Source organism: Schistocerca gregaria, chromosome 4 (genome assembly GCF_023897955.1).
Source record: "Schistocerca gregaria isolate iqSchGreg1 chromosome 4, iqSchGreg1.2, whole genome shotgun sequence".
NCBI classification, from domain to species: domain Eukaryota; kingdom Metazoa; phylum Arthropoda; class Insecta; order Orthoptera; family Acrididae; genus Schistocerca; species Schistocerca gregaria.
Genome location: NC_064923.1, coordinates 732,080,364 through 732,101,475, shown reverse-complemented (window position 1 = coordinate 732,101,475; position 21,112 = coordinate 732,080,364).

The window sequence follows — 21,112 nt, the reverse complement described above, 5'->3', positions numbered from 1 at the left end:
ACACTCTCTCCCCTATTACGTGATAATACAAAACGAGCTGCCCTTTTTTGCACCCTTTCGATGTCCTCTGTCAATCTCACCTGCTAAGGATCCCACACCGTGCAGCAATATTCTAACAGAGGATGAACGAGTGTAGTGTAAGCTGTCTCTTTAGTGGACTTGTTGCATCTTCTAAGTGTCCTGCCAATGAAACGCAACCTTTGGCTCACCTTCCCCACTATATTATCTATGTGGTCTTTCCAACTGAAGTTGTTCGTAATTTTAACACCCAGGTACTTAGTTGAATTGACAGCCTTGAGAATTGTACTATTTATCGAGTAATTGAATTCCAACGGATTTCTTTTGGAACTCATGTGGATCGTTATTTAGCGTCAACTGCCAACTGCCACTCCATACAGCAATCTTTCCTAAATCGCTTTGCAACTGATACTGGTCTTTGAATGACGTTACTAGACGGTAATTACAGCATCATCTGCGAACAACCTAAGAGAACTGCTCAGATTGTCACCCAGGTCATGTATATAGATCAGGAACAGCAGAGGTCCCGGGACGCTTCCCTGGGGAACACCTGATATCACTTCAATTTTACTTGATGATTTGCCATCTATTACTACGAACTGCGATCTTCCTGACAGGAAATCACGATTCCAGTCGCACAACTGAGACGATACCCCATTGGCCCGCAGCTTGATTAGAAGTCGCTTGTGAGGAACGGTGTTAAAAGCTTTCCGGAAATCTAGAAATACGGAATCAACTTGTGATCCACTGTCGCTAGCGGCCATTACTTTGTGCGAATAAAGAGCTAGCTTCGTTGCACAAGAGCGATGTTTTCTGAAACCATGCTGATTACGTATCAACAGATCATTCCCTTCGAGGTGATTCATGATGTTTGAATACAGTATATGCTCCAAAACCCTTCTTAAACACTGGTACGACCTGCGCAATTTTCCTGTCTGTAGGTACAGATCTATCGGTGAGCGAGCGGTTGTATATGAGTGCTAAGTAGTTAGCTATTTTATCAGCGTAATCTGAAAGGAACCTAATCGGTATACAATCTGGACCTGAAGACTTGCCCGTATAAAGCAATTTGAGTTGCTTCGCAACCACCAAGGTATCTACTTCTAAGAAACTCATGCTAGCAGCTGTTCATGTTTCAAATTCTGGAATATTCCATTCGTCTGCCCTGGTGAAGGAATTTCGGAAAACTGCGTTCAATAACTCCGCTTTAGCGGCACAGTCGTCGATAACAGTACCATCGGCACTGCGCAGCGAAGGTATTGACTGCGTCTTGCCGCTTGTGCACTTTACATACGACCAGAATTTCTTCGGATTTTCTACCAAATCTCGAGACAAATGTTTCGTTGTGGAACCTATTAAAGGCATCTCGCATTGAAGTCAGTGCCAAATTTCGCCCGCCTGTAAATTTTAGCCAAACTTTGGGATTTCGCATTCTTCTGAACTTCGCATTCTTCTGAACTTCGCATGCTTTTTCTGTTGCCTCTGCAACAGCGTTCGGACCTGTTTTGTGTACCACGGGGGATCCGTTCCATCTCTAACCAATTTGAGACATGAATCTCTCATTTGCTGTTGCTACTGTATCTTTGAATTTGAGCCACATCTCGTCTACATTTGCATAGTCAGTTCGAAAGGAATGGAGATTGTCTCTTAGGAAGGCTTCTAGTGACACTTTATCCGCTTATTTTATAATATTTTGCGTTTGTTTCTGGTGGATTTGGAAGAAACGGTATTGAGCCTAGCTACAACGACCTTGTGATCACTAATCCGTGTATCAGTCATAATGCTCTCTATCAGCTCTGCATTGTTTGTGGCTAAGAGGTCAAGCGTGTTTTCGCAACCATTTACTATTCGCGTGGGTTCGTGGACTAACTGCTCAAAATAATTTTCAGAGAAAGCATTTAGGACAATCTCGGAAGATGTTTTCTGCCTACCACCAGTTTTGAACATGTATTTTTGCCAACAAATCGAGGGAAGGTTGAAGTCCCCACCAACTATAACCGTATGAGTGGGGTGTTTATTTGTTAAGAGACTCAAATTTTCTCTGAACTGTTCAGCAACTATATCATCGGAGTCTGGAGGTCGGTAGAAGGAGCCAATTATTAACTTAGTTCGGCTGTCAAGTATAACCTCCATTGATACCAATTCGCACGGAGTATCTACTTCTACTTCACTACAAGATAAACCACTACTGACAGACACAAACACTCCACCACCAATTCTGCCTAATCTATCTTTCCTGAACACCGTCTGAGACTTCGTAAAAATTTCTGCAGAACTTATTTCAGGCTTTAGCCAGCTTTCTGCACCTATAACGATTTCAGCTTCTGTGCTTTCTATTAGCGTTTGAAGCTCAGGGACTTTCCCAGCACAACTACAACAATTTACAACTACAATTCCAACTGTTCTCTGATCCAAGCACGTCCTGTATTTGCCATGCACCCTTTGAGATTGCAGCCCACCCCGTACTTTCCCGAGGCCTTCTAACCTAAAAAAAAACCGCCCAGTCCACGCCACACAGCCTCCGATACCCATGTAGCCGCCAGCTGAGTGCAGTGAACTCCTGACCTATTCAGCGGAACCTGAAACCCCACCACCCTATGGCGCAAGTCAAGGAATCTGCAGCCAACACAGTTGCAAAACCGTCTGAACCTCTGATTCAGACCCTCCACCCTGCTCTGCACCAAAGATCCGCAGTCGGTTCTGTCGACGATGCTGCAGATGGTGAGCTCTGCTTTCATCTCGTAAGAAAGACCGGCAGCCTTCACCAAATCAGATAGTCGCTGGAATCCAGAGAGAATTTCCTCAGATCCAAAGCGACACACGTCATTAGTGCCGACGTGTGCCACCACCTGCAGCTGGCTGCACCCTGTGCTCTTCATGGCATCTGGAAGAACCCTTTCCACATCAGGAATGACTCCTCCCGGAATGCACACGGAGTGCACACTGGATTTCTTCCCCTCCTTAGCTGCCATATCCCTAAGGGGCCCCATTACGCGCCTAACATTGGAGCTCCCAACTACCAATAAGCCCACCCTCTGCGATTGCCCGGACCTTGAAGGCTGAGAATGATCCACTGAAACAGGGCAGGCAGCTGCATCTGGCTCAGCCAGAGAAAGTGCCTGAAACCTGTTTGTCAGACGCACCGGGGAGGCTTTCTGATCAGCCTCCAGGGACGTCTTTCGCTGCCTGTCGCGCCTTAGAACGACCTCCCAATCAACCACCGTCGAGGGCTCAGCCCCACTGCGGGCAGCAACCGGGGCAACCACAGCGGCAGACCGATTTGGGGACAGACGGGACGAGGTTGACGTCCCCGTGATACCGAAGTCCAGCTCCCCACAGTGGTGCCCATTGGCAACAGCCTCAAGCTGCGCGACCGAAGTCAGCACCGCTTGCAGCTGTGAGCGAAGGGATGCCAACTCAGCCCTCATCCGAACACAGCAATCGCAGTCCCTGTCCATTCTAATCGATGTTGAACAACAGTTACACGAGTCCGTGCCTAGATAATGCAAGCGAAACACGCAAAGAACGTATTAACTAACCTGTAAAAATGCCTGACGACTGCACTACAATCTGCCTGAATTTACGATTACAGTAACCAAAACTCGAAATTACACCTCCTATACGAAACTCACACGCAATTTAAGTAAGAATCTATGAAGTAAAACACTAAAGTGCGATGCTACAACTCTCAAATACTATAATACGCCCGAAATTTATGAATTAAACAATGCAAGTACCCAAAAACACGCAAAGAAATTAAGAATTAAACTATGTAACAAATAAGTAAGCTAGGGGTATACGACTTGCTGCTGGCAGCGCTTATCCAACGGTGGCAGGGAGCACAATAACAAGTCAAATAGTTATCCAGAATTTTGGACTTTGGCTAAACAAACTGTATTTTGTGAGAAAACTGACTGGTTAATAATTTCGAACAAACTTGGCTACTGCAAAAGTTTTGTGAAGAAGTAGGAAATCTGGGTGTTGAAAGAAATAAATAAGCCCTGAATATAGCATAACCTCGGCCTACATTATGTCATCTCCAGATCATTGATGAAACGAAGAGATGTTTTTTTTTGTTTTTTGTTTTTTTTCAGAATTTTTTTCCAATAATAAATATCTAAATATAAAGGAAGTTTCATTTATCAAACTGCTGTCGAAATGCTGCATTCTGTTACGGGGAGGACTTTGGAAAATGCTCGCATTAGGGCATTTCAAGATGAACAGGAGGTGACAGCAAACATACTTCACATTGTTTTTAAAGCAATGTGAAGAATCAACATTTCAATGATCTTGAGACCGGAACAGTCCATCAAGAATGGCACGAAGTTGACATGGACCACATTTTTACATTCTGAAAATGTGCTTACTAACATTATTAATCACATTGCATAAGAAATGAAAAACAGTGATTGAAACGTGTTGAGACAAGATCAACAATATCCTTAATTATTGATGAGAGTACAAAGATTAGCGTCTTCAATAATTTATTTATATATTTTATAAGATGTCCAAGATGGCGCCGAATGAAACTTTGTTCTGTAACGGTGTCTCAGTTTCCTTAACCCTTATGCGGTCACGCGGCTTTTCGTTACGTCAATAGTCGCTCGGGGTGTTGCTGTGTTGTGCAGCATATCACTGATATGAATATGTTTACTTCACAAATGGCTATTTAGAATGTTATCTCCCGGTACATTATCGTTTTATTTAATATCACTTTTGTATTAAATTGGGTTGTTAGAAACGTATTCAATAATTCCTATTTTCTTAGAATATTTCGTTTAATTATTTATTTCTGTTGTTCTTCATACTATATTACAGGTATAAGACATTATACATATAAGTATACATTTGTTCAGGCAACTCATACAAACATTTTATGAAGCCAGTCACTATGACTGGCTGTAAGGGAAGCGTTATCGTAACACTTTTCACACAAGTTTCTCATGTGCTTTACACACATAACTTTCAAACATCGAGTAGAGTGCAATTTAACTTTTATGTCTTTACTTCGAAGACAAACTGTGCAGCGCCTGAGATTCAGTATTCTTTGTTCAGAAGGTGGTGCGTTGTTGCTGTCTTCAATTCCCGCCGTTTCAGCGGTTTTTTGTCTACCGTAACTTGTTTAGAAGGGAGTGAGTGGCTGCTCTCTCGTACACTATGGCATTTACTAATGATCTTCTGACATCACATAAAACATTCTTCGGGAAATCCTATAATTGTTATTATTTGCGTATAGGATGAAGGCGGTTAAGCAATGCCAATAATTTCGAAAAACAGGGAAAGTGGCCAGTGTCTGGTTTTTCTTGAGGCTGAATAAGTAGCGCACATTTCATCCATTGTATCCACACTTGTTTTGGTCTTATTGTACATTGTTATAGTGTTTGGTTTCTTTTCCTCCACAGTATTAGTGTCAATGGCACCATCATAATGCAAAGATGAAAGGAGAATAACGTTTTTGCCCTTCCTTGGCACATGTGAAACTATGGTGATATCCTTTCTGAATCCAAAGAGGCTGCTTCTAAGTTCATGACCTCTCTTGCAAACAAATACTGGAAGGAGCTCCCTTTTATTTTTTCTAAGAGTTCCCACTACTGAAGGTTTCTTTTTCAGGAGCTCTTCAGCCAATGGTATCGAACAAAACCAGTTGTCTAGTGTCATATTGCGTCCTGTACCTTCGATTGGCCATACAAGTCTATTTACTATCTCCTTAGGCGAGTTTGACAGTACAAAGGCATCCCCTGGCTGTTTCCCAACATAGATTTCTATCCCCAAAGTTTACAATGTTCTTGCGTCACGTAAGGTGAAATTTTCAAAACATATATCAGAGACTTGCTTGGTATATACTTTCGGAAACTGCATTTGCCTCTAAATGCAATCAGTGGTTCATCCACTGTCATATATTCAGACACGATATAATTACTGACACTGTTTGACATGAATAATTCAAACACTTCTCTGAACGCAGCTAGGCGATCAAGTTCTCTGTGCTGTGGTCTGTCTCGAATATCATCTTTATTTATTTATTTATTTATTTATTTATTTATTTATTTATTTATTTATTTGTTTGTCCATATAAATCTCTTTTAAGTACATATATTGTACACAGGATATTGGACAGAAAACCTTTTTAGCTATTAGATTTTCAAATGTCAAACATTAATTTTATATATTTTTTGACAAATTGGATCTACACAGTTAATAATTACAAATTTTTGAAATACTGTATATTGATAACTTACTTCTACAATTAAAGATACAAATTTCATTTTTTTCTCGCATAAGATACTGAGAGACCGAATAGTAACAGTTTTTCAGAAGGTAGGATGTCACTGACTTTTTAAAGCTTTGTAGCTCAGTAAGAGATTTTATATGTCTTGGTAATCTGTTGTAAAGTTTTGTTCCTGCGTCATATACACCTTTTTGGCATAATGTTGTGTTACAATGATTGACATGTATGTCACTGTCTGACCTTGTACTGTAACCATGGACGCTTTTGTTTTGAGGAAAAAGGTTTTCTTTTCTCAGTATGCTTTTTTTTTTTTTTTTGACATGCGTGACTACTTCCAGTATATAAATGCAGGGAAGGGGTAGGATCTTTAGATCTTTAAAGAAAGGTTTGCATGATTTTCTGCTGCACACTTGTTTCATTATTCTTATAATTGCCTTTTGTTTTCTGAAAACTGTTGTGGCCTGATGTACATTTCCCCAGAAAATGATATGGTACTTCAGTATTGAATGTACATGAGCAAAGTATACAATCCCTAACTGTTTCTGCACTAGTACTGTTGCAGAGAATTCTTACCACATAGCTCATTTTTGCTAGTTTTGAATTTAGGGCTGTGATATGAGTGTTCCATTTAAGATTTTCCTGGATATGAATCCCAAGAAATTCAGTTTCATTGACAGAACTAATGTTTTGGTTATCTATATATATTACAGGTTTTATTTTGATCAGTTTGGAAATTCATGAGTACCGTTTTTTGGGGATTAACTATTAGCCTGTTTCTGGTAAACCATTCAGACACACCTTTTGTAATCTCTTTTACAGATGCAGTAAGATTTTCTTTATTATTCCCTTCAATCAATAGACTGGTGTCATCTGCAAACAGTACTGGTTCAGAATCCCTGACATGTGATGAGAAATCATTAATGTAGACCAAAAAAAGAAAGGGACCTAAAATGGAGCCCTGTGGAACACCATGAGTTAGTCCACATGGTTCTGAAACGTGTACCTGGATTTCATTTCCTTCTATGTACTTAATTTCAGTTACCTGAGGGCGATATTACAAATATGATTTGATCCACTGATTTGGCACACCTTGTACACCATAGTATTCGAGCTTCCTCAGGAGTATAGAATGATCAATCACATCAAAAGCTTTTGTTAGGTCCAAGAATAAAGCTGAGATATTTCTGTGGTTGTCCACTGCATTTACGACATGGTTTATCAGATTGAAAGTGGCAGTTTCAATTGATCTCTGTGGTCTGAAGCCATGTTGACATCCAGAAATAATATTATTCTTGTCAAAGAATGTAATTAGTTTTGAAAGGAACACTTCTTCAATAATTTTCGAAAACCCTGACAATAGAGACACAGGCCTATAGTTACCCATACATTGATGATCACCTTTTTTTATATAGGGGTATTACTTTTGCCATTTTCAGTTGCTGAGGGAAGACACCACATGATAAGGATGAATTGCATATGTTCAATAAAGGTGAAAGTATTTGTCTTGCTGTTATTTTTATAATATAATCTGGAATACCATCAATACCAGTTGAATATTTACTCTTCAGTGAGTTAATAGTATTTAGGAGCTCTGTTGGGCTTACTGGACTGAGGAACATAGATATATTGTTTATTTCAATAGATGAAAGTTCTTTCCATGTTGTATTAGGTGGATTTCCAAATTTTTCCTTCACTAATTTCCCAGCAACAGTTGCATAGTAAGAATTGAAACTATTTGCAACTTCCCTAGGGTCAGTGACATTCTTGCCATCATGTGACATCACAATACTTTTGTGAGTTGTCTTCTTCCCAGTAAGATCCTGCACAGCTTTCCACATGTTCTTAGTTTTATTGGATGACTTCATAATATATGTCATTTTCCTTTATTTTTGCCTCCTTTATGATGCGTTTCAAAACTAGCTCGTATTTTTTAAAATAATTAATGAATTCTGGACTGCTGTTAGTTTTTGACTGCAGAAAAAGTTCCCACTTCCCTTACAAGATACTCTGATGCTTGGTGTAATCCAATTTCTGAATCTATCTGTGCTCTTGGAAATGACCTTCCTTTGTGGAAAAGCTATGTCAAAATTATGCTTGAAAATGTTCAAAAAATGTTCCATTTTTTCGTTAGTATTGGAGGTATCATATACTTCTCTCCAAGATTGTTCACTGATTAGATACTGGAAGCATTCAATATATTTCCCACTATAAATCCTTTTATGGATAACATTTCCTATACTGGTCGAAATGTGATTTACAGGTATGGTCAGTAATTGCGAAAGGTGGTCACTATAGCCGGTATCAAAGTTTTCTGATGTACACTTGACCATGGTTACACATACCTGATCAAGGAGAGTGACACTAGTTTTAGTTACATATGTTGGAGACCTAACAGTAAGACAAAGATTGTAGGCTTTTATAATATTTAAAAACGTTTCCCTGTGATGGCTATGGCTCAGAAAGTCAATATTAAAATCACCACATAGTACCACTGTTTTCCCCATTTGTCTTAAGTTTGCCTAAAGCAAGGTCCAAGTTTTGGAAAAAAGCACTTATGTTGCTAACAGGAGATCTATACACACAAATAATAGTGTTTTCAGACATTAATTCTACAGCTGAGATTTCAAAGTCTCTTTCACAACCAAGTTTGCAAACATGTTATACTTTTATAATCTACATTTTCTTTTACATACACTCCTGGAAATGGAAAAAAGAACACATCGACACCGGTGTGTCAGACCCACCATACTTGCTCCGGACATTGCGAGAGGGCTGTACAAGCAATAATCACACGCACGGCACAGCGGACACACCAGGAACCGCGGTGTTGGCCGTCGAATGGCGCTAGCTGCGCAGCATTTGTGAACCGCCACCGTCAGTGTCAGCCAGTTTGCCGTGGCATACGGAGCTCCATCGCAGTCTTTAACACTGGTAGCATGCCGCGACAGCGTGGACGTGAACCGTATGTGCAGTTGACGGACTTTGAGCGAGGGCGTATAGTGGGCATGCGGGAGGCCTGGTGGACGTACCGCCGAATTGCTCAACACGTGGGGCGTGAGGTCTCCACAGTACATCGATGTTGTCGCCAGTGGTCGGCGGAAGGTGCACGTGCCCGTCGACCTGGGACCGGACCGCAGCGACGGATGGATGCACGCCAAGACCGTAGGATCCTACGCAGTGCCGTAGGGGACCACACCGCCACTTCCCAGCAAATTAGGGACACTGTTGCTCCTGGGGTATCGGCGAGGACCATTCGCAACCGTCTCCATGAAGCTGGGCTACGGTCCCGCACACCGTTAGGCCGTCTTCCGCTCACGCCCCAACATCGTGCAGCCCGCTTCCAGTGGTGTCGCGACAGGCGTGAATGGAGGGACGAATGGAGACGTGTCGTCTTCAGCGATGAGAGTCGCTTCTGCCTTGGTGCCAATGTTGGTCGTATGCGTGTTTGGCGCCGTGCAGGTGAGTGCCACAATCAGGACTGCATACGACCAAGGCACACAGGGCCAACACCCGGCATCATGGTGTGGGGAGCGATCTCCTACACTGGCCGTACACCTCTGGTGATCGTCGAGGGGACACTGAATAGTGCACTGCACATCCAAACCGTCATCGAACCCATTGTTCTACCATTCCTAGACCGGCAAGGGAACTTGCTGTTCCAACAGGACAATGCACGTCCGCATGTATCCCGTGCCACCCAACGTGCTCTAGAAGGTGTAAGTCAACTACCCTGGCCAGCAAGATCTCCGGATCTGTCCCCCATTGAGCATGTTTGGGACTGGATGAAGCGTCGTCTCACGCGGTTTGCACGTCCAGCACGAACGCTGGTCCAACTGAGGCGCCAGGTGGAAATGGCATGGCAAGCCGTTCCACAGGACTACATCCAGCATCTCTACGATCGTCTCCATGGGAGAATAGCAGCCTGCATTGCTGCGAAAGGTGGATATACACTGTACTAGTGCCGACATTGTGCATGCTCTGTTGCCTGTGTCTATGTGCCTGTGGTTCTGTCAGTGTGATCATGTGATGTATCTGACCCCAGGAATGTGTCAATAAAGTTTCCCCTTCCTGGGACAATGAATTCACGGTGTTCTTATTTCAATTTCCAGGAGTGTATATACAAGTTCCCCCATGTTTTGATAAGCAGTTTGCAAGGTTAAAATGTAGTATTTTTAAGTACTGAAAATACTCATTTTGTAACCAATGCTCACAAAAACATAACACTGAAACATCTTTCCATTCACTATTGAGTAGTATATTTATTTCATCAACTTTGTTTGTTAATGACTGTACATTCTGGTGTACAATCTTCAGTCTATATTTGCAATTTAATTCTGCATCACATTTTTTGTGATACAGTCTACTTCCCTAAAAAATGTATTTCACCCTTTTTATAAGAGATCGCATCTTTCTTTATGACCCATTTGTCCAAAGTACTTTGGACTGCTTCTATATTAGTCCTATTGTGATTCCAATTTTGCTAGACAGCAGACTTCTTCAACCAAAAATTGTTTCCCACTGTGATTTAAATGAAGGCCATGGCTGGTGTGCAAGGACCTGTCTTAACGTGCTTACATTTATTAAGTTCACATACAGAAACTTTTTGCATACAGTATCTGTCTCTTTGTTTACTCTTTCTGTTAATTTATTTACACATGACCAAGGAGGAAGGTCGCATCTGTGTGGTTGATTTACAACAGCTACATTTGTGTTGCCTAATTTGGGTAGCACACTTTCAAGAACAGTGATGAGTTCACTACCGTTATCTCTGGCAACATCATTCGCACCTGCAAAAAATTACGACGCAGTCTTTTTGTTTAAGGTTTTCACACGATTTTACCACTGTTTTTGTCACTTCTGCAATGCCTGCTCCTGATTTGACAAAGGCTTGGACACTTGCGTTAGTTTGTGTATCTGCTACCTTTTCTGTATCTGGCGTCCATGATTATCGGCAAAAATCAACACTTTTTGTTCTTTTTTGCACACTTGAGGCCAGTCGACTGATTTTTTAATCACATTTCTTTGTTTAGGATGCGACATGCGCGAAAAATTTACAGTGCACGGCTGTTGTTGTTTGTAATTATTATCTGGACTCATATGTTCCTGATTGACATTGTTTGTGGAATCACGTTTGTCATTATAACTAACTATTTTATGCACTTACTTTATTTTTTCCAAGTTTTGTCTTGGTTTCAACAGTAGTTCTTCCTTTGATTACATCACTCGTAGCCGATATTTCTTCCAGGTTCAGACGATGCTCTGTTTGTTGAGTTTTACAGCCAAGATGTTGCAGCTGTTTCTCCAGTAAGGCTCCAGTCCTTTTAAGTTCACTGATTTCACTCGAATCTCAAACAACGCAACAAGAAACGAAAGCCCTGTAAACTCATTGTTGCACAAAATATTGCAATTCCAAAACTATTATGTCCCCATCAGTCTTCCAGATTTTGGTGTCCTGCCCTGTAATATCGAAACACAGAATAAATTTGATTTCTTCCTCATTTGTTGGTTTGGCATCATGGTCTTTTGTGAAATTTGATGCCATGTGTTGAATGTAAATATTTGTGCACGATGTAATCGTTCTAATTATTAAGTAATTTATAAATATCGAAAAACCGCCCACAGCAATGTCTCTGGATTTTGTGATAGCTTTCCCACCAGGGAGATGAATAAAGAAGTCTACACTTATAGTTCTTATGTTGCAGGTAGAACAACTTTTCCATCCATTTTGTAACATTATCCTTTCCAATTAAAAAAAAAACATGTTGCTTTCATTATCCGCTGCACTTAGTTGCGGATACAGTTCCCGGTTGTCACTGTGATGAGAGAGAACTTCACAACTGTCTGTTTCCTCCTCTTCTCCTCCTTCAAAAGTTTCGTGTAAGACCTCTTCCAGAAGCATTCGCACTCTTTCTTGTTCTGTTTCGTAACGATCCATAGTTGTTTTAATTGCACAGAGCGACAGTATACAAGCTGTTGCTACCCAACACAACTGTGCCCTTTCTCGCAGCACTGCAACATAAAGTCACGCGGGCTGCTGACAACACCCCAAGGCACATTGTTGCTTGTTTTCTTGGAACTTGCGCTTCCATTGTAGATTCCATTGTTAGTCAAAGCTTTCATATTACGTCCTAGAAAGGTACCAAAGAACATGACTTTGTACTCCTACCCATTATGTAATAATCCATCGATAAGGATGACGGGGGTGTTCTGAAAACCCAAGGCGACCGCTTGAGGGTTAGAATGTGATAGTGATGTGTGTAAAATCTGCGAAATAACGTAAAGAGAGGTATCCTATGCATCGAGTACAGGTATCACGATAAAGGTGTTAAATTGAATCTAAAATACATAAAAGACGAACATGACTGGACATGCCGTAAGTGTCACGAAAAACGAGGTCATGGACACTATATAATCAAAAGAAAAAATAATAAGTGTGCTTACAGGGTGATTTAATGACTATAAATGCGAAATATGAAGAACTTGAAACGAAATACAAAGAGAGAGAGCGACGAGCAAGATCACCTCCAGCACAAGACGGTGTTGTTGTTGTTAACTGTCGTTCTGCACAAAATACGTGACGCTTGCGCAAAAAATAAATAAATAAATAAATAAATAAATAAAAAATAAAATTATATAATAGTACACTTCCGGCGATACCGCTATCAAATAAATTCACAGCAGTAGACAAAGATTGTGATAATACAATAAACAATGACGTGCACAGTCAAGGAAACTTCCACAGTCTAATATATACAGTCGCGACACTCACTGCTGTGAAAGTTGTTACCATTTGACAGTTCAAGTGGCCCTAGCGGCCAGAAAGCTCGCCGTCCTCTGACGGCAGATGCGACGTAAAAATAATGTTTGTTTTTAATTCGTTTTATACGTAATTTAAAAAAAAAAAGGTTAGTATATTTTTGCGTCACAGGTGCTAGGAGAACAGCGAGAGACGTAAATGATCGTGAAATATAAATAAACGGAGCACAAACTATTGAATTAAGTGACATAAGCTGCAACGTATTCTTGAAGAAATAATTAAGAAGTAGAATACAATCGCACTTATTCCACTGAATTTAAGAGAATACACACTGTATATCCCACATATTAAGTATATAGCTGCTCTTCCTTGTGTAAAAATGAAGCGACATATCACTTTCCATTACATTCTGTTTTGCAGGTAGCCTGCTTCCAAAAATACAATTTCCATCTTATTCTTTGTGGTATTAAGTTTTCTCAACAAAAAGCATGACTGTTTTAAAACTTTATTATATCCCATTGATACATTATCCGAAAATAAAATGAAATGAATGTGTCAGTCCTAACACTTTAGCAACCCAAATGAGCCAGCTTCACCACTTTTGTATTTCTTCTCTTGCTCCTACAGACTGTCTTGATTCCTGAATTTAACAGTGTAAAAGAGCCTCACTTTCACAAACAGTCTTATTAACAGCATCTTGGTTTCAGCACAGCACCCAGGTGTAAAATTGGGGATGTCCATCAACATATGCACAAAGAAAGCACCACAATTACTTATGTGAGCATATTCATCAAAAGTAGAAGTCATCTTAGTCTCACAATGAGGTAAAAATTCTTTGGCATCTTCTGTAAAAATAAATAGGCTTGCAAAGTTTCCTTCTTAACTTTTAAAATGACAATAAACTTTGTCATTTGCATCTAAGTCTTGGCTGCCATCTACACATACTGGTCTACACTTATATCAGTCATGAATTGTAAGCAGTTTCTTTAATACATAACCAGATACGTATCTCATGCTGTTTGCCTCTCCGAGGTCTGTTTGGACTTCCATATTTGGTAGTCTGATCACTGAACTCTTGTCACTGATGTTCAACAAGCAATTTGGGTGCTGCTTTCATGTCCACTATTGTCTGACCCCAGTTGATCCCCTCCCAATTGGAGGTAGCTACACTGTGTGTGTTCATTAATTTGCTTAAAGCACAATTATTGAATGCAGCACAAAACTGTCGTGATGATGGGTTGCTACAAAAAACACCTTTATGCCTTATCACTGACAAAACGTTTTCCAGAGGTTCTTGATTAATTTTGCGTGTTAATAAATATAACCTGGTTCCATCCAAAACATCATTAACAAACATGTTCAAAGCGCTTATATTACCCAGAAGTGCTTTAACACACTTAATCCTAGATGAAAAATCTTTCCCATCAACATCTACAAATTTCCATGAGTGTATCCATGGTTTCATTGTCTTTAATATTTCCAAATGTCTTGAGGCACTTGTAATGCAGTTCCTTAAGGATACAGGCCCTTTAGCACTATTTTCATTAAATGTGTCAAATATCGTTTACTTTTTGGCAAAAATCTACAGTAGCAGTAGCAGACGATGATATGGTGCCACAAGTAACAAGTGTCTCAGTGCCTGTTGCTACTGTATGACTCAACACACGAACTACAGTGCTAAACCTCATTTTTGAAAATGCTGGCAGTTGGACAGGTCTTTTAGTGAGCTTGGAGGCCAACTTGTACGTCCTTTCACAATCATTTGAGTACAACTGACAAATGTCCTTACATGAAGCACAGCCAATCCATCCATCTGTTGTGTGGATAATGTTATACCTGAATAAATTATTACGTATGCTTTTTATCAAGTGTCGGGTGTCATAAAAAAAAAATGATCTTACTCCCTTCGTGTACTAAGCATGCATTAACTGGTGTGATACCCAATCTGTGCCTCCACTCCACAAAATTCGAGCCTTGGTCAGTAACACATGTTTTTACAACCAAACCAATCTCTGTGAGTTTTTTTGACAACTTCAAAAAATATAATGACTGTTTAAAATGTGAGAATATGCCATTAATCATTATAACTAAAGCAGTATTGGCACCTACAGATGTACATATGAAACCCATGTTTTCAAATCCAATAACACGATCCCTAGACCTGTCATGTATCAAATTTTCCATTAGTGACATCTCATCCATAGACAAATTAACAGTTACATCAGTTTCTGGTAACTGCTACACTTTCTGCTTTAAAAGATGAAATATGTTATTATTTATCCCACAATTTAATTGTATATCTTCCACATACCTTAGTAAGGTATGTACTGCTGGAAGGCTAAAACAGTATGATAAAAAACTGTATGCCTGAGTACTACAATACAACAAATTAAGTGCAAATAATTTAGTTTCATCTTTCGATCTCACACCACGTTTTCCATTCAGTGGTATACTGATTTGGCTTAGCAATAAATCGAGAGCATCTTTTTTCAAGTACTTGGAATCAATACTTTTTAAAATGAGCTTGTCCTTTTGTACTTGTGTCCTGTAGCGTTGTGGTTGCAGTTTATTTTTACGATGGGCACTTTGTCACATAGTAATTTTGTACGAAGTCTAATGATTTGCACGTTCTTACATTAAACACGATTTTCCAACACGCGAATAATTTCACGTAATCTAAGCATTTCAAAAGATGACTGTGTTGCAGATTCCGTTGTTAGTGATTTTATACATGTCTCTCGTGTAGGAACACTTATGGTAGCTGTTTCTTCTGTATCAGGAGACAGTTTTACTGTTTCTGCAGTAATACTTTCTCGTTTGTATGGCAACTTTCGCTTCATCGTCACGAGTTGTGCCTTATTCGGCACGTCAAATAACGTAGGAACTGCATTCCACACCAATGTCTTCTTTTACGCGCTCATGAACTGGTTTGACTCGAAATGTAACGCACAAAACTTCACGTTATTGTGCAAATAAAGGACATCTTTTTTTGCAACAGGTCCTGGATTCTACTATTTATTAACCATTTCTCGCTCCTAAAAAAGAAAACAAATTCAGTAATTCAATAGTTTAGAAAAAAACATCAAATAAAGAGCGCTCTAATGTGATGTTTCATACCTCTCAGGGTCCTTAGGAAACCTGAATAATGACAAATGTGGTGTCTTCTTCCTATTATTACTGTAATTGATTGCGCTACATACGATGCCTTTCGTAAAAACCATTTTAAAAATTAATATGACCAATACCGTTTACATTTACTGAATGCCGTATTCAGCAGCGTAGCTTCTCCACCGCTTGGGCGCTGTATTTAAAAAATCAGCGAGTGTCGTGACTGTATATATTGGACTGTGGAAACGTCTAATACGAAAAATAAACCAGTGAACATCAAACGACGAGTTGTTGTACTTGGTGATAGCCACGCTGAAAAAAATCAATGAATACAGTACGTTATCCACGGCAACAGGAGTTACGAATCCCAGTGCACCTCTGACTGAGATAACGAAGAACAGCAACTCACTTAATGAGCTATCCAAGAATGATGCCGTCATAATCATGGGTGGAAGTAATGGTGTATACAGAAATGAGGGTAAACATGCGACCCAGTGTTTAAAACCTACATTACTTGATCTGGAAATTCCGAACATCATAGTTACTAGCTTGCCTCACAGATACGACCTGCAAGACAATTCCGTCGTAAATCTGGAGCTTGCAAAAGTAAACAGACAGTTCTAGAAAATATGCAAGTCCCATCAAAATATTACATTTTTTGATCTTCCTGATGCAAGAGATTTGTTTACGAAACGGACTACAATTAATTATTTACTTATTTTTTGTATTTTTTTTTTTTTTTTTTTTTTGTGCTTGGAGACACCAACTGGTGTCTTTTGCAAACGTCATAGCATTTTTTACAAGCCTCGTACAGTCACATATACATATGTGATTACATATACATGATACAAATGTACCATTGTACCTAATAAGGCACAATATTGGGTGTTACATCGTACCTATTACAAATATTCAGATTTTACACACACCTATTTCTTTTTCACTTACTTGTTTGAATTCAAAAGGTGGCTCTTCAAAGGGGCAGAGCTTTACCTCACTACCCACAATAGTGTTATTAACTGGACTAACAGCTACAGATATAAATTATTTATTGAAAACATTGCAGACTTTATTAGGGTCTTTAATTGTGTTTCCTTCATGTCTTATATTTACAATTTCAGTTTCTGGCTTCTGTGTGGCTTTGCGAAATTGATTTACAATTCTCCATGAGGTCTTGGCTATATTGTCTGATTGAGCTATTTCACTGCTGTATATCTGTTTTCTTAGATTTGAAAGCTCTTTCTTAAAGATTTTCTTGGCTTCCTTGTACTTGGCCTTAAAAATAACGCTGGCAAGTCAATCGTTGGCAAAATGCTAGCGAAATTTCCCAGTACGTACTGGAGTCTGGAGCCTGCATCCTACATCCTTCTGAATCTGCTTAGTGTATTCATCTCTTGGTCTCCCTCTACAATTTTTACCCTCCACACTGCCCTCCAGTACTAAATTGGTGATCCCCTGATGCCTCAGAACATGTCTTACCAACCGATCCCTTCTTCTAGTTAAGTTGTGCCACAAACTCCTCTTCTCCCAAATTCTATTCAATACTTCCTCATTAGTTATGTGATCTACCCATCTAATATTCAGCATTCTTCTGTAGCACTACATTTGGAAAGCTTCTATTCCCTTCTTGTCTAAACTATTTATCGTCCATGTTTCACTTTCATATATGGCTACACTCCATACAAATACTTTCAGAAACGACTTCCTGACACTTAAATCAATACTGGATGTTAACAAATTTCTCTTCTTCAGAAACGCTTTCCTTGCTATTGCCAGTCTAGGTTTTATATCCTCTCTATTTCGACCATCATAAGTTATTTTGCTCCCCAAATAGTAAAACTCCTTTACTAATTTAAGTGTCTCATTTCCTAGTCTAATTCCCACAGCATCACCTGACTTAATTCGACTAGATTCCGTTATCCTCATTTTGCTTTTGTTGATGTTCATCTTATACATTCCGTCCAACTGCTCTTCCAAGTTCTTTGCTGTCTCTGACAGAATTACAATGTCATTGGCGAACCACAAAGTTTTTATTTCTTCTTCATGGATTTTAATACCTACTCCGAACTTTCCTTTACTGTTCACTCAATTTACAGATTGAATAGCAGTGGGGAGAGGCTACAACCCTGTCTCACTCCCTTCCCAACCACTGCTTCCCTTTCATGTCCCTCGACTCTTGTAACTGCCATCTGCTCTCTGTATAAATTGTAAATAGTCTTTCGCTCCCTGTATTTTACCCCTGCCACCTTTAGAATTTGAAAGAGAGTATTCCAGTCTCATTGTCAAAAGCTTTCTCTAAGTCTACAAATCCTAGAAACATAGGTTTGCCTTTCCTTAATCTTTGTTCTAAGATAAGTCGTAGGGTCAGTATTGCCTCACACGTTCCAACATTTCTACGGAATCCAAACTGATCTTCCCCGAGGTCGGCTTGTACCAGTTTTTCCATTCGTCTGTAAATAATTCGTCTTAGTATTTTGCAGCTGTGACTTATTAAACTGATAGTTCGGTAATTTTCATATCTGTCAACACCTGCTTTCTTTGAGATTGGAATTATTATATTCTTCTTGAAGTCTGAAGGAATTTTGCCTGTCTCATACATCTTGCTCACCAGATGGTACAGTTTTGTCAGGATTGTCTCCCCCAAGGCTGTCAGTAGTTCTAATGGAATGTTGTCTACTCCTGGGGCCTTGTTTTGGCTTAGGTCTTTCAGTGCTCTGTCAAACTCTTCACACAGTATCACATCTCCCATTTCATCTTCATTTACCTCCTCTTCCATTTCCATAATATTGTACTCAAGAACATCGCCCCTGTGTAGACCCTCTATATATTCCTTCGACCTTTCTGCTTTCCCTTCTTTGCTTAGAACTGGTTTTCCATCTGAGCTCTTGATATTAATGCAAGTAGTTCTCTTTTCTCCAAAGGTCTCTTTAATTTTCCTCTAGGCAGTATCTATCTTACCCCTAGCGATATGCGCCTCTACATCCATTTTGCACTTCCTGTCGATCTCATTTTTGAGACGTTCGTATTCCTTTTTGCTTGCTTCACTTGCTGCAATTTTGTATTTTTTCCTTTCATCAATTAAATTCAGTATCTCTTCTGTTACCCAAGGATTTCTACTAGCACTAATCTTTTAACCTACTTGATCCTCTGCTGCCTTCACTATTTCATTCCTCAAAGCTACCCATTCTTCTTCTTCTTCTTCTTCTTCTTCTTCTTCTTCTTTATTGCTTTCCCCCCCATTCCTGTCAATTGTTCCCTTATGCTCTCCCTGATAAGGAAATGGAAAAACGGGAAAACAATTTCAAAATCACACACATAGTCGCAGCCACAGCGCCAGCTCAAACAGGAACATCATATCCAGAAGATGAGACGGTGCCAGAACCAGCCTCAAAAAATACAGCATAGATTGAAATTATCGTCAAGAAAACTGTACCTACTCATCATCCAGACGCTCACACACAGGAAAACTGATGAAAGGGGCCAATTCTTTCCAAATTTGGCCCAATACAACGAATTCAGAACAAGCAGTCAACACTCAGGATGACGCTCCATTACTTTATAGTCAAATTAGTTTTAAAGACCCTCCATCTAATAATATATGCAGTAGTAATTTCATTAAGCACATAAACATCAGAGGTCTGTCCGAAGGAATGACCAGGAAGCTTTATGATACAGAAATTTTGCTAGAAAGTGTGAAACAATCTGTGAAAGTAAGATGTCTTAATGAACATTGGCTAAAATCTGATAATATCAGTCTCCTGAATAAACTTACAAACTATAAACTGGCTAGCAGCTTTTGTAGGACCAGTGGGTATGGAGGCTCTTGCATACTTATTCATTCCATGGTAGACTGTGATATCAGACAGAATTTTAGCCATCTGAATGAAGAAGGTACATTTGAAAGTTGTTGTATAGAAATTAAAGAGTATAACATATTAATTATCAGCATTTATCGTACCCCTGTGTACCATACAAGCTCTGTATTTTTAGATAAGTTTGATACATTGCTACAAAAATTTAAATGTGAGAAACTGTACAAGAAAGTGGTTTATGTGCTGACTTCAACACAGATGTAAGGGCTGATGACAAATTTTCTTCACACTTAAAGAACCTGGTACCCACAAATGTGCTAAATCTCAAGTTTGATCAGTATACAAGAAATGCAGCAACCTCCACAACATGTATTGACAATATTGTAAGCAGTTATAATTAGTATGTAAAAGAAACGTTTCTTCTAGATTTAGGAGTATCAGACCATAAAGTGCTATTTGTATCGCTTCTGAATCAAATTCAGTCTGCACAACAAAAAGATGTAGGAATTTCAGTCAAGAAAATGTGGAAGTATTTTGTAAAAAACTAAGCCAAACGAAGTGGACAGTTAGCAAACACACTTTCCACAAGTGACAATTAAAATAACTTTTTTTACTGAATTCTTGGGTATATTTAATGAACGCTTCCCTTTTGTAACAGTGAGGACCAGGTCCCATAAAAGTAGATCATGGGTAACAGAAGGAATTAGAGTGTCTAGCGCTACTAAGAGGAAACTGCATATGGAGGCAAAAGTAAAGCGAAGCCCTGAATTTCTTAAGTATGTAAGCACATACAAAAAAAATAAATAAATAAATAAATAAATAAAAAAAAATCGACAAACTAGTTAAATTAGCAAAACGTACTGTGAATAATCACTTCATTTCAAATGCAAGAAACAAATCAAAAACTGTTTGGTTTGTTACAAGAAGTGAAGTTGGCAGTGAGAAAATGCCCCTCTAAAATAGTGATAAATGGTAGAGCTGTTTCAGAACCCAGTGCCATTTGTGAATCATTCTATGACTTTTTCATAAACTATAAGAAATTTCATGACTATTCATCACCAAAAACAAAGCCCAATATAACAGACAGTAATTGCCCATGTTTTAAATTTTCTCATGTTTCCATCTCAGATGTCATCAAAAACATAATGTCCCTAAAAAATTCAAAATCTGTGTGGTGGGATGAGGTCC